This window comes from Salvelinus fontinalis, chromosome 3 (assembly GCF_029448725.1).
Source record: "Salvelinus fontinalis isolate EN_2023a chromosome 3, ASM2944872v1, whole genome shotgun sequence".
Lineage (NCBI taxonomy): Eukaryota > Metazoa > Chordata > Actinopteri > Salmoniformes > Salmonidae > Salvelinus > Salvelinus fontinalis.
In genome coordinates, this window is record NC_074667.1 from 524,529 (window position 1) to 541,181 (window position 16,653).

At 44.3% G+C, this 16,653-nt stretch overlaps 1 protein-coding gene across 1 annotated transcript in view; it reads left to right on the plus strand.

Moving 5' to 3' along the window:
* LOC129835474 (protein ELFN1-like) overlaps positions 1-16,653 on the plus strand; it is a 244,765-nt gene that overhangs the window by 175,819 nt on the left and 52,293 nt on the right. The gene's annotated exons all lie outside the window — the stretch shown is intronic.

Below are 16,653 nucleotides of genomic sequence, written 5' to 3' on the forward strand. Positions count from 1 at the left end.
AGTGGCCTTATTTCCGCATGCACACACACATAAACAGATGCATTCGACGGGGAATGAAGAAAGGCTGTAAATTGGAATCAAACTGTATTTAGTGTGTTAACTGTGACAGATAGCTTCTCAAGGTCATATGAGATTCAGTGATGTCACAGTGATATCATCGATGATCACCGTTGATGACAAGAATGAGAATGACACTGGGAACCATCATCTTCTATTCTCCTTTTATTTTCTAGAATAGAGACAGTATTGCTCTAGAATAGTGACAGGTTGTTCTAGAATAGAGAGAGTGCTGTTCTAGAATAGGGACAGTATTTTTCTAGAAAATTGTTCTAGAATAGTGAGATTATTGTTCTAGAATAGGGACAGTATTGTTCTAGAATAGTGAGATTATTGTTCTAGAATAGGGACAGTATTGTTCTAGAATAGTGAGAGTATTGTTCTAGAATAGTGACAGTATTGTTTTAGAATAGTGACAGTATTATTCTAGAATAGGGACAGTATTGTGCTAGAATAGTGACAGTATTGTTTTAGAATAGTGACAGTATTGTTCTAGAATAGGGACAGTATTGTTCTAGAATAGTGACAGTATTTTTCTAGAATAGTGAGATTATTGTTCTAGAATAGGGACAGTATTGTTCTAGAATATGGACAGTATTGTTCTAGAATAGTGACAGTATTGTTCTAGAATAGTGACAGTATTGTTCTAGAATAGTGACAGTATTGTTCTAGAATAGGGACAGTATTGTTCTAGACTAGTGAGATTATTGTTCTAGAATAGGGACAGTATTGTTCTAGAATAGTGAGAGTATTGTTCTAGAATAGTGACAGTATTGTTTTAGAATAGTGACAGTATTATTCTAGAATAGGGACAGTATTGTTCTAGAATAGTGACAGTATTGTTTTAGAATAGGGACAGTATTGTTCTAGAATAGGGACAGTATTGTTCTAGAATAGTGACAGTATTGTTCTAGAATAGTGACAGTATTGTTCTAGAATAGGGACAGTATTGTTCTAGAATAGGGACAGTATTGTTCTAGAATAGTGAGATTATTGTTCTAGAATAGGGACAGTATTGTTCTAGAATAGTGAGAGCATTGTTCTAGAATAGTGACAGTATTGTTTTAGAATAGTGACAGTATTATTCTAGAATAGGGACAGTATTGTTCTAGAATAGTGACAGTATTGTTTTAGAATAGTGACAGTATTGTTCTAGAATAGGGACAGTATTGTTCTAGAATAGGGACAGTATTGTTCTAGAATAGGGACAGTATTGTTCTAGAATAGGGACAGTATTGTTCTAGAATAGTGACAGTATTGTTCTAGAATAGTGACAGTATTGTTCTAGAATAGTGACAGTATTGTTCTAGAATAGGGACAGTATTGTTCTAGAATAGGGACAGTATTGTTCTAGAATAGGGACAGTATTGTTCTAGAATAGTGAGATTATTGTTTTAGAATAGTGACAGTATTATTCTAGAATAGGGACAGTATTGTTCTAGAATAGTGACAGTATTGTTTTAGAATAGTGACAGTATTGTTCTAGAATAGGGACAGTATTGTTCTAGAATAGGGACAGTATTGTTCTAGATTAGGGACAGTATTGTTCTAGAATAGGGACAGTATTGTTCTAGAATAGTGACAGTATTGTTCTAGAATAGTGACAGTATTGTTCTAGAATAGGGACAGTATTGTTCTAGAATAGGGACAGTATTGTTCTAGAATAGGGACAGTATTGTTCTAGAATAGTGAGATTATTGTTCTAGAATAGGGACAGTATTGTTCTAGAATAGTGAGAGTATTGTTCTAGAATCTATTCTTCTGTTGCTGTCTCAGTATCTGGTCTGGTGTCTCTCTCCACCTCCTATTCTTCTGTTGCTGTCTCAGTGACTGATCTGGTGTCTCTCTCCATCATCTAATCTTCTGTTGCTGTCTCAGTGTCTTGTCTGTTGCTCTCTGTGTCTTGTCTGTTGCTGTCTGAGTCTGATCTGGTGTGTCTCTCCACCCCATTTTCTACTGTTGCTGTCTCAGTGTCTGGTCTGGTGTCTCTCTCCACCTCCTATTCTTCTGTTGCTGTCTCAGTGACTGATCTGGTGTCTCTCTCCATCATCTAATCTTCTGTTGCTGTCTCAGTGTCTAGTCTGGTGTCTCTCTCCATCATCTATTCTTCTGTTGCTGTCTCAGTGTCTGGTCTGGTGTCTCTCTCCACCTCCTATTCTTCTGTTGCTGTCCTTGTCTGGTCTGTTGCTCTCTGTGTCTTGTCTGTTGCTGTCTGAGTCTGATCTGGTGTGTCTCTCCACCCCATATTCTTCTGTTTCTGTCTCAGTGTCTGGTCTGGTGTCTCTCTCCACCTCCTATTCTTCTGTTGCTGTCTCAGTGACTGATCTGGTGTCTCTCTCCATCATCTAATCTTCTGTTGCTGTCTCAGTGTCTAGTCTGGTGTCTCTCTCAATCATCTATTCTTCTGTTGCTGTCTGTGTCTTGTCTGGTGTCTCTCTCCACCTCCTATTCTTCTGTTGCTGTCTGTGTCTTGTCTGGTGTCTCTCTCCACCTCCTATTCTTCTGTTGCTGTCTCAGTGTCTTGTCTAGGGTTTGTCACTAGTTACCACAGCCACGAAGTCAAACCGTTAAAAAAAGTGCTTAATTTAAGGTTAGGGTTAGGTTTAAGGTTAGGGTATTGTTAGGTTAGGGTTAAGGTTAGGGTTAATAAAGTTAGGGTTAAGGTTAGGGTTAAGGTTAGGGTTAGGTTAGGGTTAGGGTTAGGTTAGGGTTAAGGTTAGGGTTAGGGTTAAGGTTAGGGTTAGGGTTATGGTTAAGGTTAGGGTTAGGGTTAGGTTTAAGGTTAGGGTTAAGGTTAGGGTTAGGGTTAGGTTAGGGTTAGGGTTAGGTTAGGGTTAAGGTTAGGGTTAAGGTTAGGGTTAGGGTTAGGTTAGGGTTAAGGCTAGGGTTAAGGTTAGGGTTAAGGTTAGGGTTAGGTTAGGGTTAAGGTTAAAATACGATTTTAAGAAGATAAATTGTAGAAATCGGTGGGCCTTATGACTTTGTGGCTGTGGTAAATAGTAATGACTGATTCCAGGGCTTCTTGTAGTGCTGGTGCCTGTATATTATACTTTGTTTATTTTTTTTGTCATGAAAATGTCATTAAAAACTGTGGGGTTCCGGCCCTGAATTTTGATTGGCCGACAGCCGTGGTATATCAGACCGTATACCACAGGTATGACAAAACATATTTGTACTGCTCTAATTCCATTGGTAACCAGTTTATAACAGCAATAAGGCACCTCAGGGGTTTGTGAGGGGGTTTGTGAGGGCCAATAAGGACTATATCCACACATTTAGTTTTTTATATACAATGATGTGTGATTATGAAAACTCATATCAGACTGAAATGTGCGTTTAAAAAAATGATTATAATAATAATATAATAATATTACCATCAAAAGGTTTAGGACTGGAAGGCCAGGACTAATGACACCACTGGACTCAACTCTCCCTGTTGTGTGTGTGTCCATCTGTCTCCCTCTCTCCACATCTCTCTCCTTATCTCTCTCTCTCCCTCTCTCCTCTCTCCACTCTCTCTCTCTCCCTCCTCACATCTCTCTCCTTATCCCTCTGTCCCCTCTCTCCACATCTCTCTCCTTATCCCTCTGTCTCCCTCTCTCCACATCTCTCTCCTTATCCCTCTGTCTCCCTCTCTCCACATCTCTCTCCTTATCCCTCTCTCTCCCTCTCTCCACATCTCTCTCCTTATCTCTCTCTCTCCCTCTCTCCACATCTCTCTCCTTATCTCTCTCTCTCCCTCTCTCCACATCTCTCTCCTTATCTCTCTCTCTCCCTCTCTCCACATCTCTCTCCTTATCCCTCTGTCTCCCTCTCTCCACATCTCTCTCCTTATCTCTCTCTCTCCCTCTCTCCACATCTATCTCCTTATCCCTCTGTCTCCCTCTCTCCACATCTCTCTCCTTATCTCTCTCTCTCCCTCTCTCCACATCTCTCTCCCTCCCTCTCTCTCTCTCCCTCTCTCCACATCTCTCTCCTTATCCCTCTGTCTCCCTCTCTCCACATCTCTCTCCTTATCTCTCTCTCTCCCTCTCTCCACATCTCTCTCCCTCTCCTCTCTCTCTCCCTCTCTCCACATCTCTCTGCTTATCCCTCCTCTCTCTCCCTCTCTCCACATCTCTCTCCTTATCTCTCTCTCTCCCTCTCTCCACATCTCTCTCCTTATCCCTCTCTCTCCCTCTCTCCACATCTCTCTCCTTATCCCTCTGTCTCCCTCTCTCCACATCTCTCTCCTTATCTCTCTCTCTCCCTCTCTCCACATCTCTCTCCCTCTCTCTCTCTCTCCCTCTCTCCACATCTCTCTGCTTATCCTTCTGTCTCCCTCTCTCCACATCTCTCTCCTTATCTCTCTCTCTCCCTCTCTCAATCAATCAATCAATTTTATTTTATATAGCCCTTCGTACATCAGATAATATCTCGAAGTGCTGTACAGAAACCCAGCCTAAAACCCCAAACAGCTAGAATGCAGGTGTAGAAGCACGGTGGCTAGGAAAAACTCCCTAGAAAGGCCAAAACCTAGGAAGAAACCTAGAGAGGAACCAGGCTATGAGGGGTGGCCAGTCCTCTTCTGGCTGTGCCGGGTGGAGATTATAACAGAACTATGCCAAGATGTTCAAAAATGTTCATAAGTGACAAGCATGGTCAAATAATAATCATGAATAATTTTCAGTTGGCTTTTCATAGCTGATCATTAAGAGTTGAAAAACAACAGGTCTGGGACAGGTGGCGGTTCCAGAAACAGTTGAAACTGGAATAGCAGCAAGGCCGGGCGGACTGGGGACAGCAAGGTGTCAGCATGCCCGGTAGTCCTGACGTATGGTCCTAGGGCTCAGGTTCTCAGAGAGAAAGAGAGAACGAGAGAATTAGAGAGAGCATACTTAAATTCACACAGGACACTGGATAAGACAGGAGAAGTACTCCAGGTATAACCAACTGACCCTAGCCCCCCGACACATAAACTACTGCAGCATAAATACTGGAGGCTGAGACAGGAGCGGTCAGGAGACACTGTGGCCCCATCCGAAGAAACCCCCGGACAGGGCCAAACAGGAAGGATATAACCCCACCCACTCTGCCAAAGCACAGCCCCCACACCACTAGAGGGATATCCTCAACCACCAACTTACAATCCTGAGACAAGGCCGAGTATAGCCCACAAAGGTCTCCACCACAGCACAACCAAGGGGGGGCGCCAACCCAGACAGGAAGTTCACGTCAGTAACTCAACCCACTCAAGTGACGCACCCCTCCTAGGGATGGCATGAAAGAGCACCAGCAAGCCAGTGACTCAGCCCCAGTAATAGGGTTAGAGGCAGAGAATCCCAGTGGAGAGAGGGGAACCGGCCCTGGAGAGACAGCAAGGGCGGTTCGTTGCTCCAGAGCCTTTCCGTTCACCTTCACACTCCTGGGCCAGACTACACTCAATCATATGACCTACTGAAGAGATAAGTCTTCAGTAAAGACTTAAAGGTTGAGACCGAGTCTGCGTCTCTCACATGGGTAGGCAGACTGTTCCATAAAAATGGAGATCTATAGGAGAAAGCCCTGCCTCCAGCTGTTTGCTTAGAAATTTTAGGGACAATTAGGAGGCCTGCGTCTTGTGACCGTAGCGTACGTGTAGGTATGTACGGCAGGACCAACTCGGAAAGATAGGTAGGAGCAAGCCCATGTAACGCTTTATAGGTTAACAGTAAAACCTTGAAATCAGCCCTTGCCTTAACGGGAAGCCAGTGTAGGGAAGCTAGCACTGGAGTAATATGATCAAATTTCTTGGTTCTAGTCAGGATTCTAGCAGCCGTATTTAGCACTAACTGAAGTTTATTTAGTGCTTTATCCGGGTAGCCAGAAAGTAGAACATTGCAGTAGTCTAACCTAGAAGTAACAAATGCATGGATTAATTTTTCTGCATCATTTTTGGACAGAAAATTTCTGATTTTTGCAATGTTACGTAGATGGAAAAAAGCTGTCCTTGAAACAGTCTTGATATGTTCGTCAAAAGAGAGATCAGGGTCAAGAGTAACGCCGAGGTCCTTCACAGTTTTATTTGAGACGACTTTACAACCATCAAGATGAATTGTCAGATTTAACAGAAGATCTCTTTGTTTCTTGGGACCTAGAACAAGCATCTCTGTTTTGTCCGAGTTTAAAAGTAGAAAGTTTTCAGCCATCCACTTCCTTATGTCTGAAACACAGGCTTCTAGCGAGGGCAATTTTGGGGCTTCACCATGTTTCATTGAAATGTACAGCTGTGTGTCATCCGCATAGCAGTGAAAGTTAACATTATGTTTTCGAATAACATCCCCAAGAGGTAAAATAAATAGTGAAAACAATAGTGGTCCTAAAACGGAACCTTGAGGAACACCGAAATGTACAGTTGATTTGTCAGAGGACAGACCATTCACAGAGACAAACTGATATCTTTCCGACAGGTAAGATCTAAACCAGGCCAGAACTTGTCCGTGTAGACCAATTTGGGTTTCCAGTCTCTCCAAAAGAATGTGGTGATCGATGGTGTCAAAGGCAGCACTAAGGTCTAGTAGCACGAGGACAGATGCAGAGCCTCGGTCTGACGCCATTAAAAGGTCATTTACCACCTTCACAAGTGCAGTCTCAGTGCTATGATGGGGTCTAAAACCAGACTGAAGCATTTCGTATACATTGTTTGTCTTCAGAAAGGCAGTGAGTTGCTGCGCAACAGCTTTTTCTAAAATTTTTGAGAGGAATGGAAGATTCGATATAGGCCGATAGTTTTTTATATTTTCCGGGTCAAGGTTTGGCTTTTTCAAGAGAGGCTTTATCACTGCCACTTTTAGTGAGTTTGGTACACATCCGGTGGATAGAGAGCTGTTTATTATGTTCAACATAGGAGGGCCAAGCACAGGAAGCAGCTCCTTCAGCAGTTTAGTAGGAATAGGATCCAGTATGCAGCTTGAAGGTTTAGAGGCCATGATTATTTTCATCATTGTGTCAAGAGATATAGTACTAAAACACTTAAGTGTCTCTCCCGATCCCAGGCCCTCGCAGAGCTGTGCAGATCCAGGACAGCTAAGCCCTGGAGGAATACGCAGATTCAAAGAGGAGTCCGTAATTTGCTTTCTAATGGTCATGATCTTTTCCTCAAAGAAGTTCATGAATTTATTACTGCTGAAGTGAAAGCCATCCTCTCTTGGGGAATGCTGCTTTTTAGTTAGCTTTGCAACAGTATCAAAAAGACATTTTGGATTGTTCTTATTTTCCTCGATTAAGTTGGAAAAGTAGGATGATCGAGCAGCAGTGAGGGCTCTTCGGTACTGCACGGTACTGTCTTTCCAAGCTAGTCGGAAGACTTCCAGTTTTGTGTGGCGCCATTTCCGTTCCAATTTCCTGGAAGCTTGCTTCAAAGCTCGGGTATTTTCTGTATACCAGGGAGCTAGTTTCTTATGACAAATGTTTTTCGTTTTTAGGGGTGCAACTGCATCTAGGGTATTGCGCAAGGTTAAATTGAGTTCCTCAGTTAAGTGGTTAACTGATTTTTGTTCTCTGACGTCCTTGGGTAGGCAGAAGGAGTCTGGAAGGGCATCAAGGAATTTTTGTGTTGTCTGAGAATTTATAGCACGACTTTTGATGCTCCTTGGTTGGGGTCTGAGCAGATTATTTGTTGCGATTGCAAACGTAATAAAATGGTGGTCCGATAGTCCAGGATTATGTGGAAAAACATTAAGATCTACAACATTTATTCCATGGGACAAAACTAGGTCCAGAGTATGACTGTGGCAGTGAGTAGGTCCAGAGACATGTTGGACAAAACCCACTGAGTCGATGATGGCTCCGAAAGACTTTTGGAGTGGGTCTGTGGACTTCTCCATGTGAATATTAAAATCACCAAAAATTAGAATATGATCTGCTATGACTACAAGGTCTGATAGGAATTCAGGAAACTCAGAGAGGAACGCTGTATATGGCCCAGGAGGCCTGTAAACAGTAGCTATAAAAAGTGATTGAGTAGGCTGCATAGATTTCATGACTAGAAGCTCAAAAGACGAAAACGCCATATATTTTTTTGTAAATTGAAATTTGCTATCGTAGATGTTAGCAACACCTCCGCCTTTGCGGGATGCACGGGGGATATGGTCACTAGTGTAACCAGGAGGTGAGGCCTCATTTAACACAGTAAATTCATCAGGCTTAAGCCATGTTTCAGTCAGGCCAATCACATCAAGATTATGATCAGTGATTAGTTCATTGACTATGACTGCCTTTGAAGTGAGGGATCTAACATTAAGTAACCCTATTTTGAGATGTGAGGTATCACGATCTCTTTCAATAATGGCAGGAATGGAGGAGGTCTTTATCCTAATAAGATTGCTAAGGCGAACACCGCCATGTTTAGTTTTGCCCAACCTAGGTCGAGGCACAGACACAGTCTCAATGGGTATGGCTGAGCTGACTACACTGACTGTGCTATTGGCAGACTCCACTAAGCTGGCAGGTTGGCTAACAGCCTGCTGCCCGGCCTGCACCCTATTTCATTGTGGGGCTAAAGGAGTTAGAGCCCCTCCACATCTCTATCTCTCTCTCTCTCTCTCTCTATCTCTCTCCCTCTCTCCACATCTCTCTCCTTATCTCTCTCTCCCTCTCTCCACATCTCTCTCCCTCTCTCTCTCTCCCTCTCTCCACATCTCTCTTCTTATCCCTCTGTCTCCCTCTCTCCACATCTCTCTCCTTATCCCTCTCTCTCCCTCTCTCCACACCTCTCTCCTTATCCCTCTGTCTCCCTCTCTCCACATCTCTCTCCTTATCCCTCTCTATCTCTCGCCCTCCCTCCACATCCCTCTCCTCCCTCCCTCCCTCTCTCTCCCTCTCTCCACATCTCTCTCCTCTCTCTCTCTCCTTCCCTCCCTCCACATCTCTCTCCTTCCCTCTCTCTCCCTCTCTCCACATCTCTCTCCTTATCCCTCTATCCTCCCTCCCTCCACATCCCTCCTCCTTACCTATCCCTCCCTCCCTCCACATCCCTCCTCCCTCCCTCCCTCCCTATCCCTCTCTCCACTCTCTCTCCTATCCCTCTGTCTCCCTCCCTCCACATCTCTCTCCCTATCCCTCTCTCTCCCTCCCTCCACTCTCTCTCCTATCCCTCCCTCCCTCCTCCACATCCTCCCTTCCCTCCCTCTATCTCTCCCTCCCTCCACATCCTCTCCTCCCTCTCTCCCTATCCCTCCCTCCCTCCACATCCCTCCTCCTTATCCCTCTGTCTCCCTCTCTCCACATCCCCCTCCCTCCATCCCTCTCCCTCCCTCTCTCCACATCTCTCTCCTTATCCTCTCTCTCTCCCTCCCTCCACATCCCTCCCTCCTCCCTATCCCTCTGTCTCCCTCTCTCCACATCTCCCTCCTTATCTCTCTCTCTCCCTCTCTCCACATCCCTCTCCTTATCCCTCTCTCTCCCTCTCTCCACATCTCTCTCCTTATCCCTCTGTCTCCCTCTCTCCACATCTCTCTCCTTATCCCTCTGTCTCCCTCTCTCCACATCTCTCTCCTTATCCCGCTGTCTCCCTCTCTCCACATCTCTCTCCTTATCCCTCTGTCTCCCTCTCTCCACATCTCTCTCCTTATCCCTCTCTCTCCCTCTCTCCACATCTCTCTCCTTATCCCTCTGTCTCCCTCTCTCCACATCTCTCTCCTTATCCCTCTGTCTCCCTCTCTCCACATCTTTCTCCTTATCCCTCTGTCTCCCTCTCTCCACATCTCTCTCCTTCTCCCTCTCTATCTCTCTCCCTCTCTCCACATCTCTCTCCTTATCCCTCTCTATCTCTCTCCCTCCATTCTGCTCTCCACCTCTGTCTCTCCTTATCCCCCTCTCTCTTTCGTTCTCCCTCCATCCCTCTCTCCACATCTATCTCTCCTTATCCCTCTCTCTCTCTCTCTTTCTCCATCCCTCCTTCTCCACCTCTGTCTCTCTTTATCCTCCCCTCTCTCTCTCTCTCTGTCTCTCTCCATATCCGTTATCCTTCCTCCTCCTTTTTCGCTCCCATCACTGGGACTCCACTACTCAAACCAACTCTGCCTCTTCAGGCCTCTCCCCCTCCCTCCATCCCTCTGTCAACCTCTCCCCCTCCCTCCATCTCTTTCATCCCTGTCTCTCTTCCTCCAATTCACTTCAATAGCCTTGTCTGTCCCATGAGGATCTTCTTCGTTTGAGCTAAATTGTTTATGGACCTTTTGGTCCCTTCGGACTCGCCTCCTCTCCCCTTCTCCCTCTCCAATCCCCCCCCTCTCTCTCTCCCGCTCCAATCCATTTCTCTGTCTCTCTCTCTCTCCCTCTCCCACACACACAATAAAAAAGCAAGTCTCTCTCTACATTTCTTTCTTCTTACTTCTCTCTCTCTGATTCACCCTCTCTCTGATTCATCCTCTCTCTGATTCATCTTCTCTCGGATTCATCCTCTCTCTGATTCATCCTCTCTCTCTGATTCATCCCCTCTCTCTGATTCATCCCCTCTCTCTGATTCATCCCCTCTCTCTGATTCATCCCCTCTCTCTGATTCATCCCCTCTCTCTGATTCATCCCCTCTCTCTGATTCATCCCCTCTCTCTGATTCATCCTCTCTCTCTGATTCATCCCCTCTCTCTGATTCATCCTCTCTCTGATTCATCCTCTCTCTGATTCATCCTCTCTCTCTGATTCATCCTCTCTCTGATTCATACTCTCTCTCTGATTCATCCTCTCTCTGATTCATTATCTCTCTGATTCATCCTCTCTCTGATTCATCCTCTCTCTGATTCATCCTCTCTCCCTTATTCATTCTCTCTCTCTGATTCATTCTCTCTCTCTGATTCATCCTCTCTCTCTGATTCATACTCTCTCTGATTCATCCTCTCTCTGATTCATCCTCTCTCTGATTCATCCTCTCTCTCTGATTCATCCTCTCTCTCTGATTCATCCTCTCTCTCTGATTCATCCTCTCTCTGATTCATCCTCTCTGATTCACCCTCTCTCTGATTCATCCTCTCTCTGTGATTCATCCTCTCTCTGATTCATCCTCTCTCTGATTCACCCTCTCTCTGATTCATCTTCTCTCTGATTCACCCTCTCTCTGATTCATCCTCTCTCCCTTATTCATTCTCTCTCTCTGATTCATCCTCTCTCTCTGATTCATACTCTCTCTGATTCATCCTCTCTCTGATTCATCCTCTCTCTGATTCATCCTCTCTCTCTGATTCATCCTCTCTCTCTGATTCATCCTCTCTCTCTGATTCATCCTCTCTCTGATTCATCCTTTCTGATTCACCCTCTCTCTGATTCACCCTCTCTCTGTGATTCATCCTCTCTGATTCACCCTCTCTCTGATTCACCCTCTCTCTGATTCATCTTCTCTCTGATTCATCCTCTCTCTGATTCATCCTCTCTGATTCACCCTCTCTCTGATTCATCCTCTCTCTGATTCATCCTCTCTCTGATTCATCCTCTCTCTGATTGATCCCCTCTCTGATTCCTCCCCTCTCTCTGATTCATTCTCTCTCTCTGATTCATCCTCTCTCTGATTCATCCTCTCTCTGATTCACCCTCTCTCTGATTCATCCTCTCTCTCTGATTCATCCTCTCTCTGATTCATCCTCTCTCTCTCTGATTCATCCTCTCTCTCTCTGATTCATCCTCTCTCTGATTCATCCTTTCTCTCTGATTCATCCTTTCTCTCTGATTCATCCTCTCTCTCTGATTCATCCTCTCTCTCTGATTCATTCTCTCTCTCTGATTCATTCTCTCTCTCTGATTCATCCTCTCTCTCTGATTCATTCTCTCTCTCTGATTCATTCTCTCTCTCTGATTCATCCTCTCTCTCTGATTCATTCTCTCTCTCTGATTCATCCCCTCTCTCTGATTCATCCTCTCTCTCTGATTCATCCTCTCTCTCTGATTCATCCTCTCTCTCTGATTCATCCTCTCTCTCTGATTCATCCTCTCTCTGATTCATCCTTTCTGATTCACCCTCTCTCTGATTCACCCTCTCTCTGTGATTCATCCTCTCTGATTCACCCTCTCTCTGATTCACCCTCTCTCTGATTCATCTTCTCTCTGATTCATCCTCTCTCTGATTCATCCTCTCTGATTCACCCTCTCTCTGATTCATCCTCTCTCTGATTCATCCTCTCTCTGATTCATCTTCTCTCTGATTCATCCTCTCTCTGATTGATCCTCTCTCTGATTCATCCTCTCTCTCGGATTCACCCTCTCTCTGATTCATTCTCTCTCTCTGATTCATCCTCTCTCTGATTCATCCTCTCTCTGATTCACCCTCTCTCTGATTCATCCTCTCTCTCTGATTCATCCTCTCTCTGATTCATCCTCTCTCTCTCTGATTCATCCTCTCTCTCTCTGATTCATCCTCTCTCTGATTCATCCTTTCTCTCTGATTCATCCTTTCTCTCTGATTCATCCTCTCTCTCTGATTCATCCTCTCTCTCTGATTCATTCTCTCTCTCTGATTCATTCTCTCTCTCTGATTCATCCTCTCTCTCTGATTCATTCTCTCTCTCTGATTCATTCTCTCTCTCTGATTCATCCTCTCTCTCTGATTCATTCTCTCTCTCTGATTCATCCCCTCTCTCTGATTCATCCTCTCTCTCTGATTCATCCCCTCTCTCTGATTCATTCTCTCTCTCTGATTCATCCTCTCTCTCTGATTCATCCTCTCTCTGATTCATCCTCTCTCTGATTCATCCTCTCTCTCTGATTCATCCTCTCTCTCTGATTCATCCTCTCTCTGATTCATCCTCTCTCTGATTCATCCTCTCTCCCTTATTCATCCTCTCTCTCTCTGATTCATCCTCTCTCTGATTCATCCTTTCTCTCTGATTCATCCTTTCTCTCTGATTCATCCTCTCTCTCTGATTCATCCTCTCTCTCTGATTCATTCTCTCTCTCTGATTCATTCTCTCTCTCTGATTCATCCTCTCTCTCTGATTCATTCTCTCTCTCTGATTCATTCTCTCTCTCTGATTCATCCTCTCTCTCTGATTCATTCTCTCTCTCTGATTCATCCCCTCTCTCTGATTCATCCTCTCTCTCTGATTCATCCCCTCTCTCTGATTCATTCTCTCTCTCTGATTCATCCTCTCTCTCTGATTCATCCTCTCTCTGATTCATCCTCTCTCTGATTCATCCTCTCTCTCTGATTCATCCTCTATCTGATTCATCCTCTCCCTTATTCATCCTCTCTCTGATTCATCCTCTCTCTGATTCATCCTCTATCTGATTCATCCTCTCTCTGATTCATCCTCTCTCCCTTATTCATCCTCTCTCTGATTCATCCTCTCTCTGTTTCATCTTTTCTCTGATTCATCCTCTCTCTGATTCATCCTCTCTCTGTTTCATCTTTTCTCTGATTCATCCTCTCTCTGAATCATCCTCTCTCTGATTCATCCTATCTGATTCACCCTCTCTCTGATTCATCCTCTCTCTGATTCATCCTCTCTCTGATTCATCCTATCTGATTCACCCTCTCTCTGATTCATCCTCTCTCTCTGATTCATTCTCTCTCTCTGATTCATTATCTCTCTGATTCATCCTCTCTCTGATTCATCCCCTCTCTGATTCATCCTCTCTCTGATTCATCCTCTCTCTCTGATTCATCCTCTCTCTGATTCATCCTCTCTCTGATTCATCCTCTCTCTCTGATTCATCCTCTCTCTGATTCATCCTCTCTCTCTGATTCACCCTCTCTCTGATTCATCCTCTCTCTCTGATTCATCCTCTCTCTGATTCATTCTCTCTCTGATTCATCCTCTCCTTTTTCTCTCATCTCCTTCTCACTTCTTACTTCTCCTCTGTCACTTCCTTTTACCTCGTCTCCTGTCACCTTGTCTCCTGTCTCCTTGTCTCCTGGCCCTTTCCGACTCCCATGAGTAACGTGTGTTATAGTTTTCTATTGCAAAACGTTTTGCTGTGATGTCACTAATATCATCGTGGTCTTCTCTACACTACTGCTAATTTAACCTTCTCACTAAACACACACACACACACACACACACACACACACACACACTGTTTCACCTGTCTGCTACCATTAACCTTTCCATCAATCAAGACCCTGTCTCCATTAACCACCACACACACACAACCTCTCTCTCTCTCTCTCTCTCTCTCTCTCTCTCTCTCTCTCTCTCTCTCTCTCTCTCTCTCTCTCTCTCTCTCTCTCTCTCTCTCTCTCTGTCTCTGTCTCTGTCTCTGTCTCTGTCTCTGTCTCTGTCTCTGTCTCTCTCTCTCTCTCTGTCTCTGTCTCTCTCTCTCTCTCTCTCTCTGTCTCTCTCTCTCTCTCTCTCTCTCTCTCTCTCTCTCTCTCTCTCTCTCTGTCTGTCTCTGTCTCTCTCTCTCTCCATTAAATGGATGCAGATTAAATTATACAGAGTTACTGCCTCTCTCACAGGTCCTCTGGGGATTCCCTCTTGTGTGTGTGTGTGTGTGTGTGTGTGTGTGTGTGTGTGTGTGTGTGTGTGTGTGTGTGTGTGTGTGTGTGTGTGTGTGTGTGTGTGTGTGTGTGTGTGTGTGTGTGTGTGTGCGTATTGAACCACTTGCCATTGTCATGTGGCGTCATTAAGGACAGTAGGAGAGAGAGAGAAAAAGAGAGAGAGAAGGAGGGAGAGAGGGAGAGAGAGAGAGAGGAGAGATGGATAGGGAGAGAAGGAGAGATGGAGAGAGAGAGATGGAGAGCGAGAGAGGAAGAGAGAGCGAGGGAGAGAGAGAGATGGAGAAATAGAGGAGAGAGAGAGATGGAGAGCGAGAGAAGGAGAGATGGAGAGAGATATATATATATAGAGAGAGAGATGGAGAAAGGGAGATGGAGAAAGGGAGAGAGAGAGAGAGAGAGAGAGAGAGAGAGAGAGAGAGAGAGAGAGAGAGAGGACAGAAATTGTATTTTATTTTTTAGTCCTCCTTTGGTCCTTAAACATTCAAATCCAATTTATAAAACAATCCCACATATAGAAAATAGTTCCCAACAGCAGATACACAGATACACAGAAACACAGAGACACAGAGACACAGAGACACAGAGACACAGAGACACAGAGACACAGAGACACAGAGACACAGAGACACAGAGACACAGAGACACAGAGACACAGACAGACAGGTTCCTTCATCTACCACAGTCCTGCACAACCTTCACGTGTTATATTTAAGTGGTTCTAAAATGTTGTATGAATTTATATGTTTAAAAAGCTTTCTGGTTTGCTCAGATAAATTATTACATTTCTTTATTGCTCTGAATCAAACGTTTTCCTATTTTTCTTTCCGCCTGACAAAAAGGCCATTTATCTCAAGGCCATCAGACTGTTAAACAGCCATCACTAGCACAGAGAGGCTGCTGCCTACATACAGACTTGAATCATCTCAAGGCCATCAGACTGTTAAACAGCCATCACTAGCACAGAGAGGCTGCTGCCTACATACAGACTTGAATAATCTCAAGGCCATCAGACTGTTAAACAGCCATCACTAGCACAGAGAGACTGCTGCCTACATACAGACTTGAATCATCTCAAGGCCATCAGACTGTTAAACAGCCATCACTAGCACAGAGAGGCTGCTGCCTACATACAGACTTGAATCATCTCAAGGCCATCAGACAGTTAAACAGCCATCACTAGCACAGAGAGACTGCTGCCTACATACAGACTTGAATCATCTCAAGGCCATCAGACTGTTCAACAGCCATCACTAGCACAGAGAGGCTGCTGCCTACATACAGACTTGAATCATCTCAAGGCCATCAGACTGTTAAACAGCCATCACTGGCACAGAGAGGCTGCTGCCTACATACAGACTTGAATCATCTCAAGGCCATCAGACTGTTAAACAGCCATCACTAGCACAGAGAGGCTGCTGCCTACATACAGACTTGAAACTATTGGTCATCCCATCGGTATGACAAAAACATGTATTTTTACTGCTCTAATTACCTTGGTAACCAGTTTATAATGACAATAAGAATCCTCGGGAGTTTGTGATATATCGCCAATATACCACGGCTAAGGGCTGTCCAGGCACTCCGCGTTGTGTCATGCTTAAGAACACCCCTTAGCTGTGGTATACTGGCCACACCACCTCTGGCCTTATTGCTTAATTCTACCCTATCTATTGCATCTTGCCTATGAAGCTCGGTCATCGCTTATCCATATGTATATAATATTATTCCTTTACTTAGATGTGTGTGTATTAGGTAGTTGTTATGGAATTGTTAGATATTACTTGTTAGATATTGCTGCACTGTTGGAACTAGAAGCTTAAGCATTTCGCTACACTCACAATAACATCTGATTTGATTTGTCAACATCCTGTTGGAATCCTGCAACAACATTCTAAGAGTACAGAGAGAATATTACCACCTATCACTACAGAGAAAATATTACCACCTATCACTACAGAGAGAATATTACCACCTATCACTACAGAGAGAATATTACCACCTATCACTACAGAGAGAATATTACCACCTATCACTCAGAGAATATTAGCACCTATCACTACAGAGAGAATATTACCACCTATCACTACAGAGAGAATATTACCACCTATCACTACAGAGAGAATATTACCACCTATCACTACAGAGAGAATATT